This window comes from Platalea leucorodia (assembly GCF_965183815.1).
Source record: "Platalea leucorodia genome assembly, chromosome: W".
Taxonomy (NCBI): Eukaryota; Metazoa; Chordata; class Aves; order Pelecaniformes; family Threskiornithidae; genus Platalea; species Platalea leucorodia.
This window is the reverse complement of record NC_138859.1, coordinates 16,242,370-16,263,017: the sequence shown is the minus strand read 5'-3', so window position 1 is coordinate 16,263,017 and position 20,648 is coordinate 16,242,370. Positions and strand designations below refer to the sequence as shown.

Here is a 20,648-nt window from a genome sequence, read left to right as displayed (position 1 = left end):
TAAGGCTTCGAGCCAAACCAAGAACTAAGGAAAAACTAAGTCCTTTTGAAATCTTGTATGGAAGACCATTCCAAACTAGGTATCAAGGACAAGATCTCACCCAAATGGGAGAAATCAATTTGCAACAATATTTAATTGCATTAGGGAAACAATTACAAGAGGTAAACAAATTAGTGATGTCTACCAGAGCATGGGGTTTAGACTCCCCGGTGCATTTGTTCAAACCTGGGGATTGGGTTTACGTTAAAAATATTTCAGGTGATCCTCTCGAAGAAAAATGGAGAGGCCCTTTTCAAGTTCTGCTCACAACCTACACTGCGGTCAAGCTTGAGAGGCACACCGCTTGGATCCACTATTCAAGAATTAAGGCGGCACCTGGTGGACCATGGAGATCTCAACCCACAGGACCCACATCTGTAAGACTGATTCGAAGCCAATACTAATGTTGCTATGTTTTTGTCTCAGGTTGGTAAGTACATTCACTCCCAGTTGGCCCTTGAGAAGAGGACCAACTACTTCGAATTTCACGTGGTGGTGGCACAAGGAGCCTAAGATAAGGCAACAAGATAATCTTACCTGCGCAGCCTTTCATCCGTGCCTTTACGTGGATATCCGGTTCACTGTGAACTGTTCTTCATGGGCACCCCTCTCTAAGACCAAGCTAAATATAGGTTGACGGGATGGCAAGGGATGACCTTTGCATTGTGTCCAAATTTGACAAGCATAACTGTAAAACCAAAAGCTACCCTCAAATATTGCATAGTTAAAGGAGTAGGAACTCCACGGCAACTAACAGAGCGCCAGCAAAGTAATAACGCTTCTAAAATAAAAGAGAATTACACCTGGGAACCCGGTGATTGGGATACACTAATCTGCGGAAATGCAAGTGAAATCATTAATAAAGCTACTCAATTGGTGGCCACGGTAACATTTTTAAACCCACGACCCATCGTAAACCAGGATCAACTAATCAGGTTACCTTCCACTTGCATAAATGTGGCAAGAATTAGGCAGAAACATGTGGTGTTCTTTAACCTCTCTTTTCCAGCCGCCCCCCCTTGTAGAGCAAGGTCAGCCTGGTATGACACTTTGCTTGGAGGTACAGGAACTGGAATAGGACTCCTAAATTCAGTGGACTTAGAGACTTTAAGGAACAAAGTCATAATGGCAGGATTTGATGTAGCTCAAGCAATTAAGATTCAGGCTGAATGGATGCCAACCACTTTTAACCCTCAGATACAGGCTTTAGAATATGATAAAGAATCCTTGCATTTCTTTAATAGAAGTATAATTGCCCAAGTGCAATCACTAAAAAATTTGACACAATTCATGAATTGGACTGTCTGTACTATGCAGACCATGTGGCAACTGGAACAATATTGGGTCCACCCTAGACACTGGATAAAGGCCAATTCACAATTCGTACAGTGTCACGATGAATGGTGTGTGGGAAAATTAATATACTATAATGTAACTAACCCTGAAGTAATGCGTAAATTTCTAACTCTCCCAACACTCTTTTCGAGTGAAGGGAACCCAGAATATTGGTTACCGGAATTTCATGGGAAGTATATTGGGGACAATAACAAGACATATAATTTAGATCTTTGTGAAACCACCTCTGACGGTATCTTATGTGGACAACAATCTCAATTATATGAACCATGCTTATTAGAACATTCTGTTAACAGTTGGAAATGGATAATCCTGTCTCCTGATGCGTTTGAAACGTTTGTAGAAATTAATGCCAGACGTGTGTTTAGTGACTAACAACCGATCGGTACTTGAAGAATATCACCTAATCACTCCCTTTATAGGATGTCTTAAGAATATAACCCATTTAGCTTGGCATGGAGAAACATATTCATTTTTCGCATATACAGAAGAACAAGTGGCAATGTTTTGGCATTATGAGAGCTTAAATACAGGTCGTGCCAGCATATCTCTGGAAAAATTAAACAAAATCTTGAACCAATCTCAGGAACTCAGAGAACATTTAAAGAAACGAAATAAGACACTAGCTGAGTCCATCATCAAAACAGTAATAACTAAGGACAAACTTGTTGGACTGTCTAGTCAAATTAAAGATGATACCGCCCATCATTGGTGGGATCTCTTTTGGGATACTCACCCTCTGCAGAGAAAACTTTTGAATGTTCTAGCCCACCCACTCTTGATATTATTGGTGTTTGTTATTATACTAACAGTTGTCAATTGCCTTTTGTGGTATAAGCTGAAGAAATTGGCTATGAGAGTTTGGGCCTTGCCTAAGGTGATAAAATATGAAAACTTAAGACCTTTGTAAAGAAATTTACAAAGTTTAAAGAAAAGGGGGGAATGAAAGGATTAAAGCCAAGATAGACAAAGCCACTGCATCAAAATGCCTCCTGAAAGAATTAAAGCCTAGGGGCAAGGAGGATATTGTAAATATTTTAGTCACTTAACTAAACAAAAGAAAGGCCTTTGTGATTTAGGGAGTAGTTAGAATGGTTGTAAAATAAGGGGGCTCCGGGATAATCCCATCTCAGACAACTGGGCCTTGGGAGAACAAATGCACGGAAGATAGGAAGTCACAAAAGAAGGACTACAACAGCCTTGAAGGACACCCTTTACGTGATCCTAGGACTGAGTTTGCGCAGAAGCAAAGGTCAATCAGCGAACACAGTGAAGAAGACTACAAGCCTTCATCTGAAGACCCCCAAAGACCACCTGAAGACCACCATGGGAGATGACTGCACATGCGGATCGGACATTTGCATATGTTAATAAATTCCAGGAAATCTCATGTTGTAAATGAATCTCATTATGTAGATGAATTCTCAGAAATTCTGTGAATATGTAGGATTTTATAGTCTATAATCTCTGAAAGTCTACCAAATCGGTGGAGCACTTATGGTGGAGAATCCCCAGTGCTGCCCAGCGCTGCAATAAAGGATACCTGCTTAATAGTGACTTCGTTACTATTGAGTTTCATTTCAGGGACTCTCTGAATACTCCGTTTCTCCCTTGGGGAGATTCGGACTGTGAGGAGAAGCATCCGTGAATTTTTGTATCAGGTCTTCAGTTTTTGGTGGTGGATGGTCACACTCAGGTTTCGTTGTGCCGTCTTTTACCCAGTGTTGGAGAGGGAGTTTGCCCTCTCGTTTCCGTTTGGTTACCCAGGGCAACAGCACGTACCCAACACATGCACATCCAATCACACAATATATATTGTTGGTGGGCAAGCGGCCTGGCCCGGATACCAGTTGGTGTCCTATTCTTGGTGGTGCCTGATAAGCCAAAGAATGGCCTGCCCTCGGGTCTTATCAGATAAACACACAGAGTGATCTGCTGTCTGGTCTTATCAGGTAAACACACACGAGCAAGCTTTGAGACAATTGGTCTTAACACTTCAGTCTCTTAAGGACAGGCGAGGTGAGGAGGTCTGTGTGACGCAGGCAGTGCTGGAGGAATGTGGGGATGAGCACATCTGTGGAGAGAGGCAGGGGCAGTGGGGTGTTTTTAAGGCCCTAATAGCAGCCTGGAAAGCATCAGCTGCCGCCTTTGGGAATTTGTCTCCTGTGCATGCAGGCTGGAAATTATTACCTGTTTAAACATTTAACTGCTCCCTGCTTTGCTGGTGTCACTGCCTGGCCAGGGTGTCACCCATGTGGTGCCGGGGCATCCCTGGCAGAGGCAAGCTGCAGTGCTGCGCAGGAGGGAAGGCTCGCCCTGCCTTCTGCTTTAGCAGCAATAACATTTCCCCAGCATCTTCTGCATATTGGCTGCTAATTTTGCTACGTTTGCTTTTACAGGAGTTAGAGGAAGAAGTAACTGCAGCAGGACACTGGGGTCCAACCAAGTCTGTTTACTAAACGCACTAACCTTCCTTGTGTTTGCATCGCTGCTCTTAGGGGCTTTGGATGTGCACAACAGGGTGTGCACTGTCCCTGTGCACCCGAGCTGCTGCTCTGCTCCCTGCAGTGCCCAGAGCAGGCATGGGGCTGTGGGCAACCGAAAATTAAGGTGGGATTCAGGTGCCTAAATACCGGGACAGCAGTGTCTGTGGCACTGGATGGCACCAGGGCTGTGGTGTGTGTACTGGGGGTGGTGGAGCCACTCAGTGGTTGCCACGAGCCCCAGCACACCCTGGGGCCCCACTGCTGCTGCTGTTCACCGCCTCTCCCTCTGGTCCAGGTGGCCCTGAAGGCTGGGGTGAGTGGAAACCATTCCTCTCCTAACACATCGCTCCTCCTTGTTGCCTTTTACACAGTCACAAACTCACAGGCTTTTCACAGAGGCCTGAGAAATCCCCCCTGGTGGCTCTCTTGCCCTTGCCCTTGCCCTGGATGCCATGCTCCATCCTTTTGGCCTGACACCAGCCCCTGCCTTTCTGTGCTGTTTGGCAGGGACAAGCTGCCCCGTTTGAGGTGCCAGGGAGGTGGCAGCCACCGCTCCACGTCACACACGGCAGTGTGCACTGGCCTTGCTGGGGCTGGGCCAGGCTGGATGGACTGTATGGCTTATGTGCCAGCATCCCTGCTGCTGGGTTATATTTGTAACGCTTCTGCAAGAGCCTTCGGGTTCACCCATGGACCTGCCAAAAACCTTGTGTCAAAAGCGCAAGCTTGGCAGGTGTCTGCAGGAGCAGATTGAGTGGCACTGCTGAAACGCAGTAGCAGAGAAGGGTAAAATGCCTAGTTGTAACCCAGAGGGATGGGATGGATGGGATAGGACAGGATGGGGGCTTTGACTGTGCATGTTTTACTTAGGGTGCCGTGCAGCACAAAGGAAGCACTTTACTAACATCTCACATCTATCGATACCATTACCTCCATCACCCAACTCTACAGGGAGTCCTGGGGCTGGAAAGGCATCTGGCGGGGATGGGTATGAAGGCACCACGAGGCAGGCAGCTAGATTCAGAATGCCGATGTCACCTCTGCCACTGGCGGGCAGGTGTGGAGTGATGTCACAGGTTGGAAGTTCAGATTAGGATAAAGTAGGAAATGAGCCCAGGGAGCTGGATGAGGGTAATCGGGTAATCGGGGGGGGGGGGAATCCAGATGTCCCCAGGGAAGGGCAGTTGTGGCCAGCAGATAGCAATGAGCCCTTCCCTCTGCAGGGGGACCTGTGGGGACAGAAGCTGCCTCAGAGGGGGAGCGAGGGCAGATTTTTAAAAAACACAACCACAGCTGACATGATATTTACTTTTTTTTTTTTTTTTACGTGAGAGGCTTATTTTGCTTGCCTTGGGGGGCCAGGTTGCAGCCAAAGTGTGCCGTCACAGGGTGGGTAAAGCTGCGTCCTCACAGGATGGGGACAAGCTCAGCAGGATCTTTCCTTCCAGGGTGCGTTTGCGTGTGAAGACATTTCTGCCCACCCTGCGAGGAAGCAGAGAGTTCCCATGGGATGACCTGCAGACATGACCCACTCAGGGGTGGCCCTAAATGCCCCTCAACTTGCTCCAAGCAGCTGCCAGTTGCCCCCGTCCAGGGCAAGCCCCTTGCCCAGGAGGCATTGGCATCCCCGCTGCAAACCCATGCTGGGGGGATTACCAGAGGTGGTCCCTTTGCTCAGGGGCATGCTCATCCTCAGGGGTCCTGGGGAGGCCCCCTCTGTGGGGCTGCTGCCCACTACATCCCTCTGCTACCTCGTGGCTTTCCAGTCCTCCTCGAGGTTAGTTTTGTAACTAAACAAAAGAAAGGCCTTTGTGATTTAGGGAGTAGTTAGAATGGTTGTAAAATAAGGGGGCTCCGGGATAATCCCATCTCAGACAACTGGGCCTTGGGAGAACAAATGCACGGAAGATAGGAAGTCACAAAAGAATGACGACAACAGCCTTGAAGGACATGGTCCCAGAACTGAAGCAAAGGTCAGTCAGCGAACACAGTGAAGAAGACTATGAGCCTTCATCTGAAGACCCTGACGACCACCCAAAAACCACCAAGGAAGATGACTGCGCATGCAGTTCATACATTTGCATATATTAATAAGTTCCAGGAGATCTCATGTTTATGTAAATGAATTTCTCCGAAATCCTGTGAATATGTAGGACTTTATAGTATATAATCTCTGAAAGTCTACCAAATCGGTGGAGCACTCATGGTGGCGAATCCCCAGTGCTGCCCAGCACTGCAATAAAATGCTTGCTTAATAACACTCCGTTGTTACTGAATTTCATTACATCGGTTTCCTTACCCAGCCGCACCTAGCTTCCCACCTCGGTGAGGAAAGTTAGAAAGCAAGGGGGTTCGGAGAACAATGATCTTTGTATCAGGAGTCACAGGACAAAGAGAGCAGAATTTGAGTAAACCCCTATTAGTAACCATAGGAAACAAGAGTATATGGGGGTGATTTGTATTGGCGGGGGACTCTCCAGCGTGCCTGTTAGGGAGAGATCTCTTGCAGACTCTAGATGTAGAATTACACTTGTCACCTGAAGGAACAGATTTAATAATCATGGGAATGACTGTAGTCGCTGGAAGCCCAAATAATGAGCTAAAAATACCGGAAATATTGAAATCGGTACCAACAAAGCTGCAGAGTAAAACTAGCACGGATGTAGGATTACTAGTTTCAGCTCAACCCGTAAACAAAAAAAAAACCACAAAGGGAGGAGACCCCCCTCCAGCTGTGAAACAGTATCTGATTCCTCAAGAAGCTGAGAAGAGCATTCAAAAGCAAGTAGACCGGTATTTAGCCCAAGGGATTCTGAAAGTGTGGGTGTCACCGTATAATACTATACTCCCCGTAAAAAAGAATAGATTAGATGAAGATGGGAATATTGTTTTGTACAAGATGTACGGGTGATTAATCAGTACGTAGTGACTCCTCATCCAGTAGTGCACCATCCCTCTACCATACTTTTACAAATGCCACATTGGGCAAGATATTTCACTGTGATTGATCTAACCGCTGCTGCCTTTAGCATCCCTTTAGGTGAGGACAGCCAACTTTTGTTTGCCTTTACGCGGAAAGGACAACAATTAACCTGGACTCATCTCCCACAAGGGTTTGGAGGGTCTCCTATAATCTTTTCACGAATACTGAGAAATGATTTGAGAGATATAAAATTACCGGGCGAATTGGCTCTTGTACAATATGTAGATGATTTGCTAATAGCGAGTAAAGATGAGGATGCCTGTATAAAAGACACTATACATCTATGTACTGCCTTAGCAGGGAAAGGTCATTGTGCATCTCCATCCAAACTTCAGCTGTGTCAGAAGGAAGTTAAAGATTTAGGGTTTATCCTAAGGGAAGGGCAGCAAGTAATAGACCCAGAAAAGAATAGAAGCTGTAATAAAGCTTCCGCATCCGGTCACAAAGAAACAGTTGCGAGGGTTCCTTAGAGCTGTGGGATTTTGTTGACCATGGATTCCTGGGTTGGGAGAATTAACAAGATCACTGACAAAAGCAACAAGTAATGAGTAGGTAGAACCTATTGCATGGGGTCCGGAAAAGGAGCAAGCTTTTAAAACAATAAAAGGAGATTTGGCATCAGCTCCCGCTCTTGGACTCTCAGACTATACAAAACCCTTTAATTTGCATGTACATGAGTGAAAAGGGATAGCCAGTGGAGTGATAATGCAGAAATTGGGTCTGCATCACAGGCCAGTCGTCTATTATTCAACTCAGCTTGATCCAGTGGCGGCAGGAGCACCAGCTTGTATTAAATCAGCAGCAGCAACAACGGCTATATTGGAGAAAAGTCACCCACTTATCTTAGGACATTCAGTGACAGTTTATGTCCCACATGAAGCAGAAATACTACTGAAGCAATATGTGACCTAAGCATTATCACCACAATGGACACATAGGTATGAAATAATTCTCCTAGTGGCAGATAATGTTATTCTGAGGAGATGCAATACCCTGAATCCTGCGATGTTGTTACCATTGCCTGATGAAGGGGAAGAACATCATCAGTGTGAATGGGTAATGCTTACTTCTAGCAAACCAGGAACAGATTTAACTGATGTTCCTTTGCAGAATCCAGATTTGGCTTTGTTTGTAAATGGCTCATCCTACTATTTGCATGGACAACGATGGCCTGGGTATGCTGTGGTCAGCCAAGGACAAGTGATAGAAGCTGAACCACTCCCGACAAGGCTGAGTAACTTTGATGCGCACAGCTCATCTAGGAAAGAGAAAACGAGTCGATATCTACATGGACTCTCGGTATGCCTTCGGGGTGTGCCATGCGATAGGAATGCTATGGAAAAGATGAGGATATCTCACATCATCAGGGAAAAGGGTATCCAATGGAGAGGAAATAAGCAATTTGCTAGAATCGGTCCAACTACCCAAAGAAATTGTTGTGATACATTGCCCAGCGCATACAAAGGACACTACAGAAATTAGTAAAGGAAACGCCTTAGCTGATGCAGCTGCGAAGGCTGCAGCCCAGCAACCTCTGAGAGAGTGCATGGTTGCAATCTCAATGGAAAAACAGAATGAATGACCAAATTTAAGAGACCCCAAAACAATGGGAGAAGTGGGAAGCAAAACAAGATGACAGCAGAATATGGATGATTGATTGGAGGAAAACCAGTTTGCCAAGAAATATTTAATTACCATGGCCAGGTGGTTTCACGACAAAGCTCATGGAGGAGCAGAGGCAGTGGCTAACCAGGTGCAAAAAAATGTGGACAGCACCAGGAATTTATGCCACCACAAAAAGGATCACCAGTAGCTGCCCAACCTGCCAAAAGTTTTCAAGTATCAAGCCGAGCTCAGAGTTAGGGGGATGACCACGGGCCTACTTCCCTTCTCAGGGATGACAAATAGATCACACAGATATGCTATCCACCAGTGGATACAAACATTTAGTAGTTATAGTAGACCAACTGTCAGGTTGGGTAGAAGCTTTCTCCACAAGAAAAGCAGACACAGGGGGAGTAGTAAAAGCATTATTAAAGGAAATTATACCCAGATATGGAATTCCCAAATCAATTGAATCAGACAGGGGGACAGGTAGAAAGAATGAACAGAACCTTCAAAGAAAAGATAGCAAAAATATCCACAAACAGTGGTTTGAAGTGGCCGGATGCATTGCACTTAGCTCTATGGGATGTGCGAAATGCCTTGTGACAACCCATAGGACTAACGCCAGCAGAAATTCTCTTTGGGAGACATTTGGCCATACCAGGGACTTATATCCCAGCTAAGACCAGCCTGTTGGATGGAGACAAACGATTGACCCAGTATGTCATGCACAAACAGTTTGCAGACCATAAAAAGAAAAAAAAATATGCTCAAATGGTACCAGTCGGCACCACCTGAAGTACAGGTACATGATATACAGCCTGGGGATAAAGTTCTAATAAAGATATTTTCTTGAAAGTCTAAGCTAGAACCGAAATGGGAAGAGCCATATACTGTTTTACTATGCTCTTACTTTGCTGTTAAAGTTTCAGGAAAAGAAAATTGGATACACCACTCATACATCAAACAAGTGAGGGATAGCCAACCAGCTGACAAACTGGAACACCCCTTAGGATCCTCTCTATTAGCATTAGGGACTAATCAATGACCTTTGTCTGACATATTAAGCAGGAATGCTTAATAAAAACCAAGGGGAGGACTGTTGTAGAAGTCATTTTTAGCTCAAATAAGGATCCAAAGGCCTGTTGAAGCCTTAGACTGCAAGCTGTGAACTTTCACCTAGATATGCTGACCGTATGCTGAACTCCTACCTAGCTACATGAAGGAAGGCCCTGAAACCGGTGCAAACCAGGAAGATAAGGTAGCCACAACCATCGGCAGAAGCTGCAACTATTCAAGATAAGAAAAGGAATGTCCTGCCTGGAGACAGAGAAAGGATCCAATAAGGACCAAGAAGACCCCAGACCCAAATATTACTACTGGACCAAACCGTCGCATGAGGGGAGGGGAACTTAACCTGTAAGGGTATAATTGCCCAGGGATTTCTTTGTTTGGGGTCCCTCCCCAGAGGCACCCAGCTCGAGCTGCTCTTCACTGCTGTACCACTCAATAAATTCGCCTGGCGTACGTTGTGTCGGAGACTCTGCTTCCGGGAAACCTAGGGTCGAGCCTGAGGGGAGAGAAAGCACCCGAGGGTGAGGGTGAGTGTGAGTGTGTGTGTGAGCGAGGAGTTGGAAAGGGGCACCCGTCAGCTCAGTGGAGCTGCCCGTTGCGAAGGGACTCCGGTCCTAGCGGTTAAAGTCTCGGGTGGTATGTGTGCGACTCCCTGAATGGTGCGTGAATGCTCGGGCAGCTGCTGCTCCTTTAACAGCTGTCCTTGCTGTGGTTCTCCAAAAGCTATTGGCACCAATTCGGGGCTGTTCTCGGCTATATTAATTGCATGCACCAGCATCTTGTTAGCATGCAACCCTGCACAGACTGAATTGAGATTTCTGCTGAGTAGCCAGGATGATGCCCAGCCACCCTCCTTGAGATTCTGTTACCAGATCCACGAGCTGGGCCCTGTCAGATTTCTTCTAGCAGGCATTTAGCAGTCCTTGGGGTTTGGTGCTACCATCCTTTGCTGTCCTCTTGTTACTACGTGGGTTTCCTGAAGGTCTCTGAAATTCCCTTGATACTTCTGCATTATCCTCTGTTGTCTGCTCGCTCCCTTGACAGAAGCCTTGAAGCAGGGTGGCAACTCCCAGCCCTTGCTGCTAACCTGTTATCATAAGATGACCATTTACGTAATGTCTCTGCCAGCTTTTGAACAAGGATGATGCTGACAAACGAGTGATGCTGGCACTGGGCCTCTGCAAGATTTCTTGAAGCTTAAATTATATAAAGCATTTACCTAAATATTTCTGGAAAACTAAGTTTCCTGCCTGCTCGTCAGCAGATGCTCAGAGCTCTCCAGGCTATTGGGATGTGGTTTTCCTTTGTGCATGCCAGGCATTATCATAGTCAGGATCTGTGCTTCTGTTAAAATTGTTGCTTTAATGAGTTTACCTGGTACACATGTCTGAACCAGCATGTAATTATCCAGCTGCCTCAGAGCTTTTCTTAAATATGGGCACAGTTCATGAACCCTGCAAAAAGTTGGAAGCAATGACTGTCACTAGAAAGTCACAGTGTCTCTGAGTGCAGCGCAGTTACAAAGCCATGGGGTGCTCTGTCCCTCCTACTTGTGCCTGGTGGCTTTTCCTGCCTGATTTGTTCCTATGCTTTGATGACTTATTTTTTTCTAACCCCTCTGTCCATGGCAGGTATTTTTACCCCACGCAAGTAACTGCTTTTTGCAAGCAGGAAATATAATCTCTTAACACCCTGGGGATGTACCCTCCAGGTTGCAAGGGGGCTGGGGCATGCCTGAATAGCCTCATCCCCCTTGGGGCGTGTGGGAGCATCAGTGTTCATGCGTCTTGTGTGTGTGTCCCATAGGCTTAACGGGGTCACTTGTGAATATTTTTTTTCCTGGCAGGTAAAAGTAGCCCAATGGAGAAGGGCAAGGTGACAGCGCAGTGGTGTGTGCCAGCTGCAGGGTGCCTGCCTGGGGGCATAGGACACGAGCTGGCCCTGGCATGGGACATGCCCCATGTTCATTTTGGCTCCAAGGAGAAGCTGCACCTCAGGTGGGTTGGTTGTCTCTGCTGGGGCTTGGCTCACGTCCCTGAAGCCCCCTTCTCCCTGCTTCTGGGCTTGAGTGCTGCCTGGGGAGCCTTGTGCCACCCACTCCCTGTGGCCGTGGCCCTGCCAGCTCACAGAGGGGACCCTCTCCCCAGCCCCTGCTCCTCAACACCCCTGCACTAGTAGTCACTTTGTTCTGGTATTTGTCATAGTCCAGCCCCTCTTCCGTGGCCGGGTGGGCTTCCCAGCCTGAACCCACGGTGTACTTGCCAAACCCCTGCTTGGCAGGTGGTATACTCACTTCTTTGGCAGCAGAGGCAATGCCACTCCTGCCCTGTCGCATCGCGCCCTGATGCACTACGAGGAGTGGGAGAGGAAGATTGAAGTGTGACAGAAGCACATCCTGGAGAACAGGTAGGGTAGATGGGAGCACCTTCCCAGTGGCCTCCTGCGGTTGTCTGGGGTGTCAGGGTGGGAGCATCACCACCTTGGCTGCTGTGATTGAGTTTCCCTCTTGCCTGCAGCCAGCTGCCTTCCTGGTACAAGTCAGCCCTCTTCAACGAGCTGTACTTTGTGACAGATGGGGGGGGGAACGGGACACCATCTGGGTGGAGCTGCCCCTGGACTGCTGCACCAAGGACCTGCAGGGGCCAGCAGGGGCTGGCCTCTCCCACCTCCTCCCTGTCCTGCAGGAGTACAGAAGGTTTGCTTATTTGGAAGGTAACTTGCAGGGACGTGATGGATGGTCCCAACTCAACCCTCCCTGTTGCTGTCACCAGGTGGTTTTTAACCTGCCGTGGGGATGCTTTTCACACCCTGATGGGTAGGGAGCAGCACCATTCCCAGCAAAACCCCTTGCGGGACCAAGCCCTGTAGGGTACAGCATAAGGTCTTCTCCAAACCCCTGGGTGCTATACATAGAGAATAAAAACCAATTCTAATGGGAGCCCCTGCCTGTGCTGGGAAAGGGCCCAGCCTCCCAGGCTGTATGGGAGGGAGGACCTGCCCCTCCTTTACCCTCCCTGTGGCAGGTCTCCCATCCCTCACAGTCTCCCCAGTCCTTCCAGGCCAGGAGTACTGGATGTACAACACCCACGATGTCCACTTCTACGCCTCCTTTGCTCTTGTCATGCTGTGGCCCAAGCTGCAGATCAGCCTGCAGTATGACATTGGTGAGTGACCCAGGAGACCTTGGCTTGATGCTTGCTGATGTATTGACCTAAGGAAGAGATGGAGGATTTGGGACAGTGTATGCCATAGAAATCTGTGCCATGGAGCCAGCATCCCCCTCCAGCTCCTCTGTTGGGCCCAGGACTTGCAAGCCCCCAATGATGTTGCCTCTCAGCATCTCTCTGCCCAGCACTGGGATGCCTTCTTGCCATGCTGGGGGTGCACAGCTGGTTCTGCCTTCACTGGGGGAGTCCCTGGTCTTACTAGCTCTCTCTATGCCCCTTGCAGAGGAGAAGCATGGAGCTATTTGCAGACCCTTGATGCTTTAGGTGGGCTTGGAGGCTGCTCTGTGGTGGCCCAGCCAGCAGTGGAGCACAGCCCTTTGCTGGGCAGTGGGAGGGCTGAGCCTACTGGGTTTTCCTCCCAGCCCTGGGTGCTGCCACCACCTGCTGCTGCAGTGCCTTCTGCCTTTCTAACATCCCTCGCTCTGTGCCCTCTCCAGCTGTCACAATGGTGAACGAGGACGTCCAGCCCTGGCAGTACTTGATGTGTGGTCAGACAGCCTAGGTGAAGCTGAAGAACGTGGTGCCACATGACACTGGGCCTGGCCTGCTGGGGGGCAGAGGGGGTGCAGGGCTGTTCGCACAACTTTCTCAGGGTAGCTAACTCTCAAGCTGTGGGAAAGGTATGGTGCATGGAATACAGTGGTGTGGTTTTTTTTCTGGGAATGAAAGGCTTGGATGGTTTGGGGTGGTGATGGTAATGTAGACCACACTGCATGGAGCTTGCACAAGGGAGATGGAGGGAAGCTGAGCAGTAGCAAGACGGCTGCTCTCGCTAGAGATGGCACAGGGTGTCACATCCTACCTGGGGAGGAGGGGGGAAGAGTGACTAAGATTTGCAAATCCTCTCGGTGTGGATTAAGGTGGGCCAACACTCAAGGTCCGTACACAAACACCAGCTTTAATAGAAAGCTTCTATAGAGAAAAATATTGAGTACAAAAATTCGATACCTGCCAGCCCTCTCATGGTTATATCCACCCCAGCTATGCGGTTTTATGGAAAGTCAAGGTAGGCCGTGCAGTACTTGACTACAGTTTAACAACTTTAACAACTTAATCACCTTAGGAAAAGTGAAGGAGAGAGAGAGAAGGAAAAGAGAATCACCAGTCCTGGATCCAGCGTTGGTCCTGCCAACAGGGGTATTCGGTGGGGAAAAAAGAAGAGCGAGGAGAAGTGAAGGTCCTTATAGAGATGTTGATTCTGTGCAGGGTGCTTGGTGATAATTCCACAAATCACACACGCACAAGCACGCTGTCATACAAACTGCAGCACATTTATCAGGCTACATGATTAGTATAAACCCACCTAAATTTACACTTATTGGTTGGTGATTAACATTTCATACACTATTGGTTTACTGTATTTAAATTACCCTCGCTTGCTATGTAAATTAGCACGCATGCTCCTTTCAGGTGCGGGGGTGGGGGGGCAAGTCTTTTCAGTCCTGAATTGAGTCGGTGGTCGTGATCCCCCCTCGCCGCATTTACCTTTCACCTAGTTTCTGCAATTTTATCTTCTCTGGCCACCGTCTAGTCTTTGGTGCCAAGATGTTCCCTTTTATAAGCTTGTTAGCTCTTCTTCAAGGTTAGAGCCGTTAGTTTTCCACAGTTTGGTATCTTTTATCTCCCTCCCAAATTCCCTTCCCAAGGCACAAGTGGTTAGTAGTTTTGCTAATTGGAAAATTACATCAGCGACCAGTCAAACCAAGAGGAGTGATACCAGGACTGTCCCCCAGGCAGTAGGTGTGTGGGGGAATGAGACGCTTCACAGACCATGGGGAATGGGGCCGAGGCAAGGCCCTCCTGTCTCCACAGGGCTCCCTCCATCACCCTCACTCCAGGGTACTGTCTGGTCCTGGGTCTTAGCGACCGTCGCTCTGCATTGTGGTTTTAGCACCCAGGCTGTTTGAGACATCTTGTTGTTTTACACTAGCAGTTCTCTACACAGGGTGCAATATGTTATTTTAGTGCTGCTTGATCACAGCACCCTTAGGACCTTGCTCCTGGGTAGGAGAGGAGATGTTCATTGCTGCCCTGCTGCATCCACTCTGTCCTTGCTTAGGTGACAAGCTGTGGCAGTGTGTCAATGCCTACCTGATGCACGACACGGCCGACTGGAAGGACCTCAACCTGAAGTTTGTGCTGCAGGTGTACTGCTACTACTACCTGACACACGACTCCCTGTACTTGCAGGGCATGTGGCCAGTCTGCCAGGTACTGGGAGGAGATCAGACCGTGGGGCATCCCCCCTCCCTGCTTCCCTTGGGAGCCATGCGACATCCTGAGAGGATGAATGCTCCTAAGCAGAGAGTGAGGGGCAGCTGTGGCAGAAAGCTGCTGAGATGCTTAGGCTGTGTGACCATCTCCTACCTCTTCTGCAGGCTGTGATGGAGTCGGAGCTGAAGTTTGACACCGATAACGATGGGATCATCGAAAATGGTGGCTTCACTGACCAGACGTACGATGCGTGGGTGGTAAATGGAGCCAGGTGAGCAAGAGAGGCAGGTGGGGGTTGGAGATGGGGAGTGTGGAGTGGGGAGGTAGCTCGGAGCTGGGACCGCGGTTCCCATCTGTTGTGGGAGCTCCATGCAACCCGTGGCGTGTCCCACGTTGCTGATGCTGCTCTCCTTTTGCTCTGGCAGTGCCTACTGCAGTGGACTGTGGCTGGCAGCCGTCTGTATGATGTGCAAGATGGCAGGGGTGCTAAGGGACACCAAGATCCAGCAGAAATATGCTGTCATCCTGAGCAAGGGCAAGGAGGCATTTGAGAGGATGCTCTGGAATGGTGGGTGCTTGCCGGTGGGAAACCACGCTTGGCTGGCCATGCGTCCCTTGGGAGGGGGATGGCTCCTCCTCGGGTCATGGAGCCTTGCTGGGAGCAGGGGAAGGAGGGGAGATGCCAGCCCTCTAAGCAGAGAGGAAGGAGCAGGTACTAGGGAGAGAACAAAAAGGGTTTGGGAAAGGAAGGAGAAGAGAGCCTTCTGGAAAAAGCTGCTGTGCTCCTGCCTCATTGGGAGGAGCGTAGGGACAGCACACGTGAGCTGGGGACCTAAACTATCGATTTTAAACTGTTTCCTGCCTTTTTTCCAGGAAAATACTACAACTATGACAGCAGTGGGAGTGACACCTCCAGCAGCATCATGTCAGACCAGTGTGCCGGGCAGTGGTTTCTCAGGGCTTGTGGCCTGGACCAGGGGGAGTTTGAGGTAAGAGAAGGGGCAGCCTGGCATGGGGTGGGGGCAAGATGGGACCTGTGCCTGGAGAAGAACAGCAGGGCTGGCACGTGGCACGGGTTAAACATCAAGGACTGGTGGGGGGGCTCCAGCCTGCTCCCCTGTAGCAGTGCGTGCTTGGGTGGAGGCTGTCAGGCACACATTGGTGCAACCCGCCTTAAACCAAAATCTGCTCATGGAGAGGCCATGCAGCAGGGGTGTGTAACTGCAGTCAGCTCTGGCATGCTTGGAGGAAGGTCCCACTGGGGTTTGCCCTCAGCAAAACACTATTTGTTTAAAAACAGGAGAAAAAGCGTATGAAACTTTACACGTGTTATTTGCTGCCCAGTTAAAGTCCTAAATGAATATCTAAGGGGAGTAAGGTTTATCTGGAGCCCTAAAGTCTGTTGCTCTTCAGTTACAAGAGAAGAATTGGCTGAAGGCTCATCTTGTCTGATGAGGCAGTAAGAGCAGCTGCTAGTGGTGTAACACCTGGAACAGAGCTGGGAAGTGGAGAGCCATCATGTGGATTATTTATGACTGATAGGCAATTGTCAGACCAAAGCTCTCTGTGGTGGTGATGGACAGGCAAACGCTTCGGGTGACTGGAAGAGGGACTGACTCTCGATTGAGTGAGGGTGATGGACCACTTCATTGTCTGTTGGTACCAGAGGGGAGCTTCAAGTAACCTTTCCTAGGAGCAGCTTGTGCTGGACACCGTGGGATTTAATGAGAAATGGGTGCCTGGTCATGCCCTCCTGCATTTATCCCAGTGTGGGTCCCTAGATTGTGGGGACTGGGGCTGTGCCTGGGGCTCCAGACAGGATCTCACCCAGACCTCATGCAGCAATACCCAAACATCCCTTTTTGGGGGGGAAACAGTAAACTTAGTGCAGTCCAAAAATCTTGCTTGCCTTTCCATAGCCTCAGACTTTTGTTGCTTAAGGTGTCACTCTTCTCTGTCTGGTGAGCTTTGAGCTCACTGGAGACAGGACTGGTGAACTTCTCTTTCTTGTTACTACAATAATCCATTTTTTTTCCACATATTTTGATCCCTTGCTTGGCTGGCAGCACTCCTGTTTGTAACCTCATTAATGCATTCTTGCTGTATGCACAGGTCAATAATGAAATATGAAGTAAGAAAAGGCTGTGACCCCAGTCCTGAAGAAACTGTGCCCCAAAACCTTGTGCCAGAGAAGGCTGCTTCACAATGCCCCTCTGCTGACTCCTGCTCCCTAACAGCGCTTGGGCTTATCTCCAGAGCCACACTGAAAAAAATTCCTGTGTCAAATGCTTGGCTTTAGCATAGATAAAGGAAAGTCAGCAGATCCCTTTTGAGTCTACCAAAGCTGTCTGGTTAGACTGCCCAGCCTACCTTGGCAAGCTCCTGTCTTGTGTCATCACACCTTCCACTTCCTCTGGCTCTGATGACTTGCAAGAAAAGTCTGGCACATCCCTGTGGTTGGGCTGTGCTGATGAGCTGGGAGCCACCTGAGTCTTCCTCTTCTTGCAAATGGATGTCAGGTTTGCTCTGTCCCAGCTCCATAACACTGCTCCTGATTTGGTCACCCTGAAAAGTTCTTGTTACAGCTTTCTAGCCACTAGGTGGGCATAGGACGGAGACGAGCCAGCTCTCCTCTTGCAACATCACCAAGTCTTGAGTTTTGCTTTTCTCACCGAGGCAGTGACTTCTGCTGCACTAACTCTTCCTAGTTTTTATTGCCAATAACAAAAGCAGAGGAAAAGCATTATTTACTTTCAGCTGTGCACAGAGGCTTTTCATCTTAATGCAGTCCTCATTGTGCTGTAGCTCCACTGCTTTTTGTTTAGCTGGCAGGCTGCCTTGTGCTCAGGTGGGTTTGGTTTTTTTGTTTGTGGGGTGTTTGGTTTTTTTTTTTCTTTTTTGGCAAGAGCTTACTCAGCATGATACTTCAGTTTGTTCTCAACTGTTTTGAGCTCTTGGCCTTAGTTTGTTGAACAACTTTTTTTTTACTTCCTCCTGATAATCTCCTGAAATGGTTGTTTATCTAGCAAGCACTACTGACGTTTCACAAGTCTTTAACTTTTTACTTGGGATAAAAGTTTCAAATCTCTCATACCAGATGCAGAAAACCATCAGACATCCTGTGCATCTCAGTCTGACCTCTTCATCCTCAGGCTGCCCCTTCTATCACCTCAAACTTGCCTTGGTCCAGGCCACAAACTCTTGCATTGCCACCTAATTGCAAAATTTAAGGGATTAAAGTCCTTTTGAAATCACTCAAAACTAAGCCCTGTTTTCAGCTTCAGCTCAGGGGAAGGAAAATATATATATATATATTCCCCCCCCCCCAAGATTCTGAGCATTTACCCAAACAAACCTACCACTATCCACAACATTCACTTTCCAGCTGTAAGATGCATTCCCATGTCTTCTCACCAGCTTTGCCATAATCTTTTCCTTTTGGCAGGAAGATACCTCCAGCCTCGCTGACCCCAGACCCTCCTTTGGCCACCTCTGGCCAGTGTCCCATCTCTTGCAGGTATTACAATGCCTCTTGTAGCTGGTGCAGACAGACTGATGGGCTGAGAGAACAGTACAGCAGCTTTACCAGGAGAAAGTCTGGGCCTCAAATAGTCATTAGCCTGAGAAACAAGCAGTGGTGACCATAAACCAAGACAAGGATGGTGTGGTTGGCCAGGTCCCTGAAGCAAACTCCCAAAAGATGTGGAGGTTTGGCTGGTGACTGAAGGCGAGAGGCTGTTTATGGAGACACACTAGTTGGATGAGCTATCAGCGTCCCCAGGAGAGACTGGATCTTTTCAGGGAAAGAGGCTTTTTCACTTCCTCCTGCTATTTTCCTTATGTGGCTATTTACCCAGTGAGCAGCATTGACCTCTTTCTAATGAGAAGCTTAACCCTGTGCCCTGGAGACCCAGACTGAGGGCTCTGCATGAGTGCTGAGCCCAAAGCCCTCTCTCTTCACGCAGGTCTTTCCCAAGAGTCATGTTGTCAGTGTGTTCAAGACCATCTTTGAGAAGAATGTCATGAGCTTTGCTGGTGGCACTATGGGAGCGGTGAATGGCATGAGGCCTGATGGGGAGCTGGACACCTCCAGTGTGCAGTCCAATGAGGTATGGATCAGTGTGGTCTACACCTTGGCTGCCACCATGATCCATGAGGTGAGTGGTGATGCTGTGCCCCTCGGCGTGTGCTATCTCCTTGCGTTCCATGGAGGTGCTGATGGTCATCTTCCCTCTGCCGCAGGGCCTGGTGGAGGAAGGCTTTTGTACAGCAGAGGGCTGCTACTGGATGGTTTGGGAGTGGCTGGCCATTGGCCTTCCAGACACCAGAGGCCTCATCGGGAGAAGAAAGTCTACCGCTCATTGGCTTACATGCGGCCCCTTAGCATCTGGAGCATGCAGCTGGCCCTGGAGCTTAGAGCCAGCTGGGCATCAACACACGCACAGCCCCCCCAGGTCCCCATCCACTCTTGAGCCTGGTGGCACTGAGCAGGGCAGTAGGTGCAGCCGGGGGCCTGGGGGGATCTCAGCTGGTGCCCATTTCCTCCCCATCTTTGATAATACTCACATTGCTGTTTTTCTTTCCTACCTCCACTACATGCCCTTCACCTTGGGGCCCCTCTAGCCACCAATGCTGAGCATGAGGCGGGACCAGAGGTTGTGGGTGATGTCTCCTTGCCCTCACCAGTGAGAGGAGAGGGGTGGGATAAGGAGGTGCTGCTGGAGCCTGTACCTCCCTTTCTCCATTGCTCAGGGCTCTGACAGCCTGCAGGGCCCCCAGCCCTCCTCCACAGGAGCACAGGAGACCTCTCTTCTGCAGTCAGCAGGCTTGGTAAGGTGGGAGCTGGCCTGCAGGGTAAAAAAAATGTGTGTGTGTGTGAGGGCATGGACATGTGGATGCTGTAGTTATCCCTCTGTTGTGTGACACTGAGAATGCAAACTGACTCTGCCTCAAGGCACTAGCTGCAGGAGAGCCTGTGGCAGGTACAATACTCAGGGGAGCTCTGGCTCCCCAGACAGTGGCAATCGGAGCCCATGTACCAGGTCCTGGTCTGGTACTGTGGCACCCCTCCCTGCTGGCACTGGGAGTGGGCAGTGGAGCAGATTTTAGGGGATGAATCACTTTAAGTTCTTAATAAACTCTTGTCCAGCTGTCTGTCCTTCTTCTTGCATGTCTTCTCTGCCATGGGGGGCTGTTGCTCCCCCTTTTCCTCCTGGGCTGGGATGGAGGGCTGGGGATGCATGGAGGGGGGCAAGTCCTAATTGCAGGCTGGCTCTTGTAGGGTTTTGCTAATGGGAGCAAGAAGTGGCACCATCCGCTGGGGGGGTGGGAGGTGGCCCTGGAGCGGGAAGCATTCTGTCCTTCCTCTGTGACCATGTTGTTGTTCCCTGCCCCCCTGCCCTTGCCTGCCCTGGGAGCTGGTGCAGGTAGGGCATCGCTGTGGTGGCCCAGTGCTGTCAGCAGGTGATAAATGGCCTTTTCTTTGCTCCCCAAGAGAGCATTCTTGCATCCACCTGGGCTGAGGAATAATGTTATCCGGGAAGGGAGGAAGGGCAGGTCATCCTGGATGTGGTGTTCCCCCCCCCACCCCGACCAGCTGGCATTGTCCTCCTGCAGCAGAGCCCACAGCTGGCAGAGAGGGACCTAGATGCTTGCCCTTGGGGT

At 49.2% G+C, this 20,648-nt stretch overlaps 1 pseudogene across 1 annotated transcript; it reads left to right on the top strand.

The window, feature by feature from the left end:
- The first annotated feature begins 10,926 nt into the window (after positions 1–10,926).
- LOC309601785 (non-lysosomal glucosylceramidase-like) lies at positions 10,927–19,456 on the top strand (annotated as a pseudogene). Its single transcript has 12 exons — positions 10,927–10,942; positions 11,390–11,540; positions 11,824–11,949; positions 12,060–12,255; positions 12,603–12,707; positions 13,208–13,333; positions 14,830–14,981; positions 15,149–15,255; positions 15,410–15,552; positions 15,858–15,973; positions 18,950–19,141; positions 19,227–19,456. The product of its transcript is annotated as a non-lysosomal glucosylceramidase-like (transcript).
- The last annotated feature ends 1,192 nt before the right edge of the window (positions 19,457–20,648 follow it).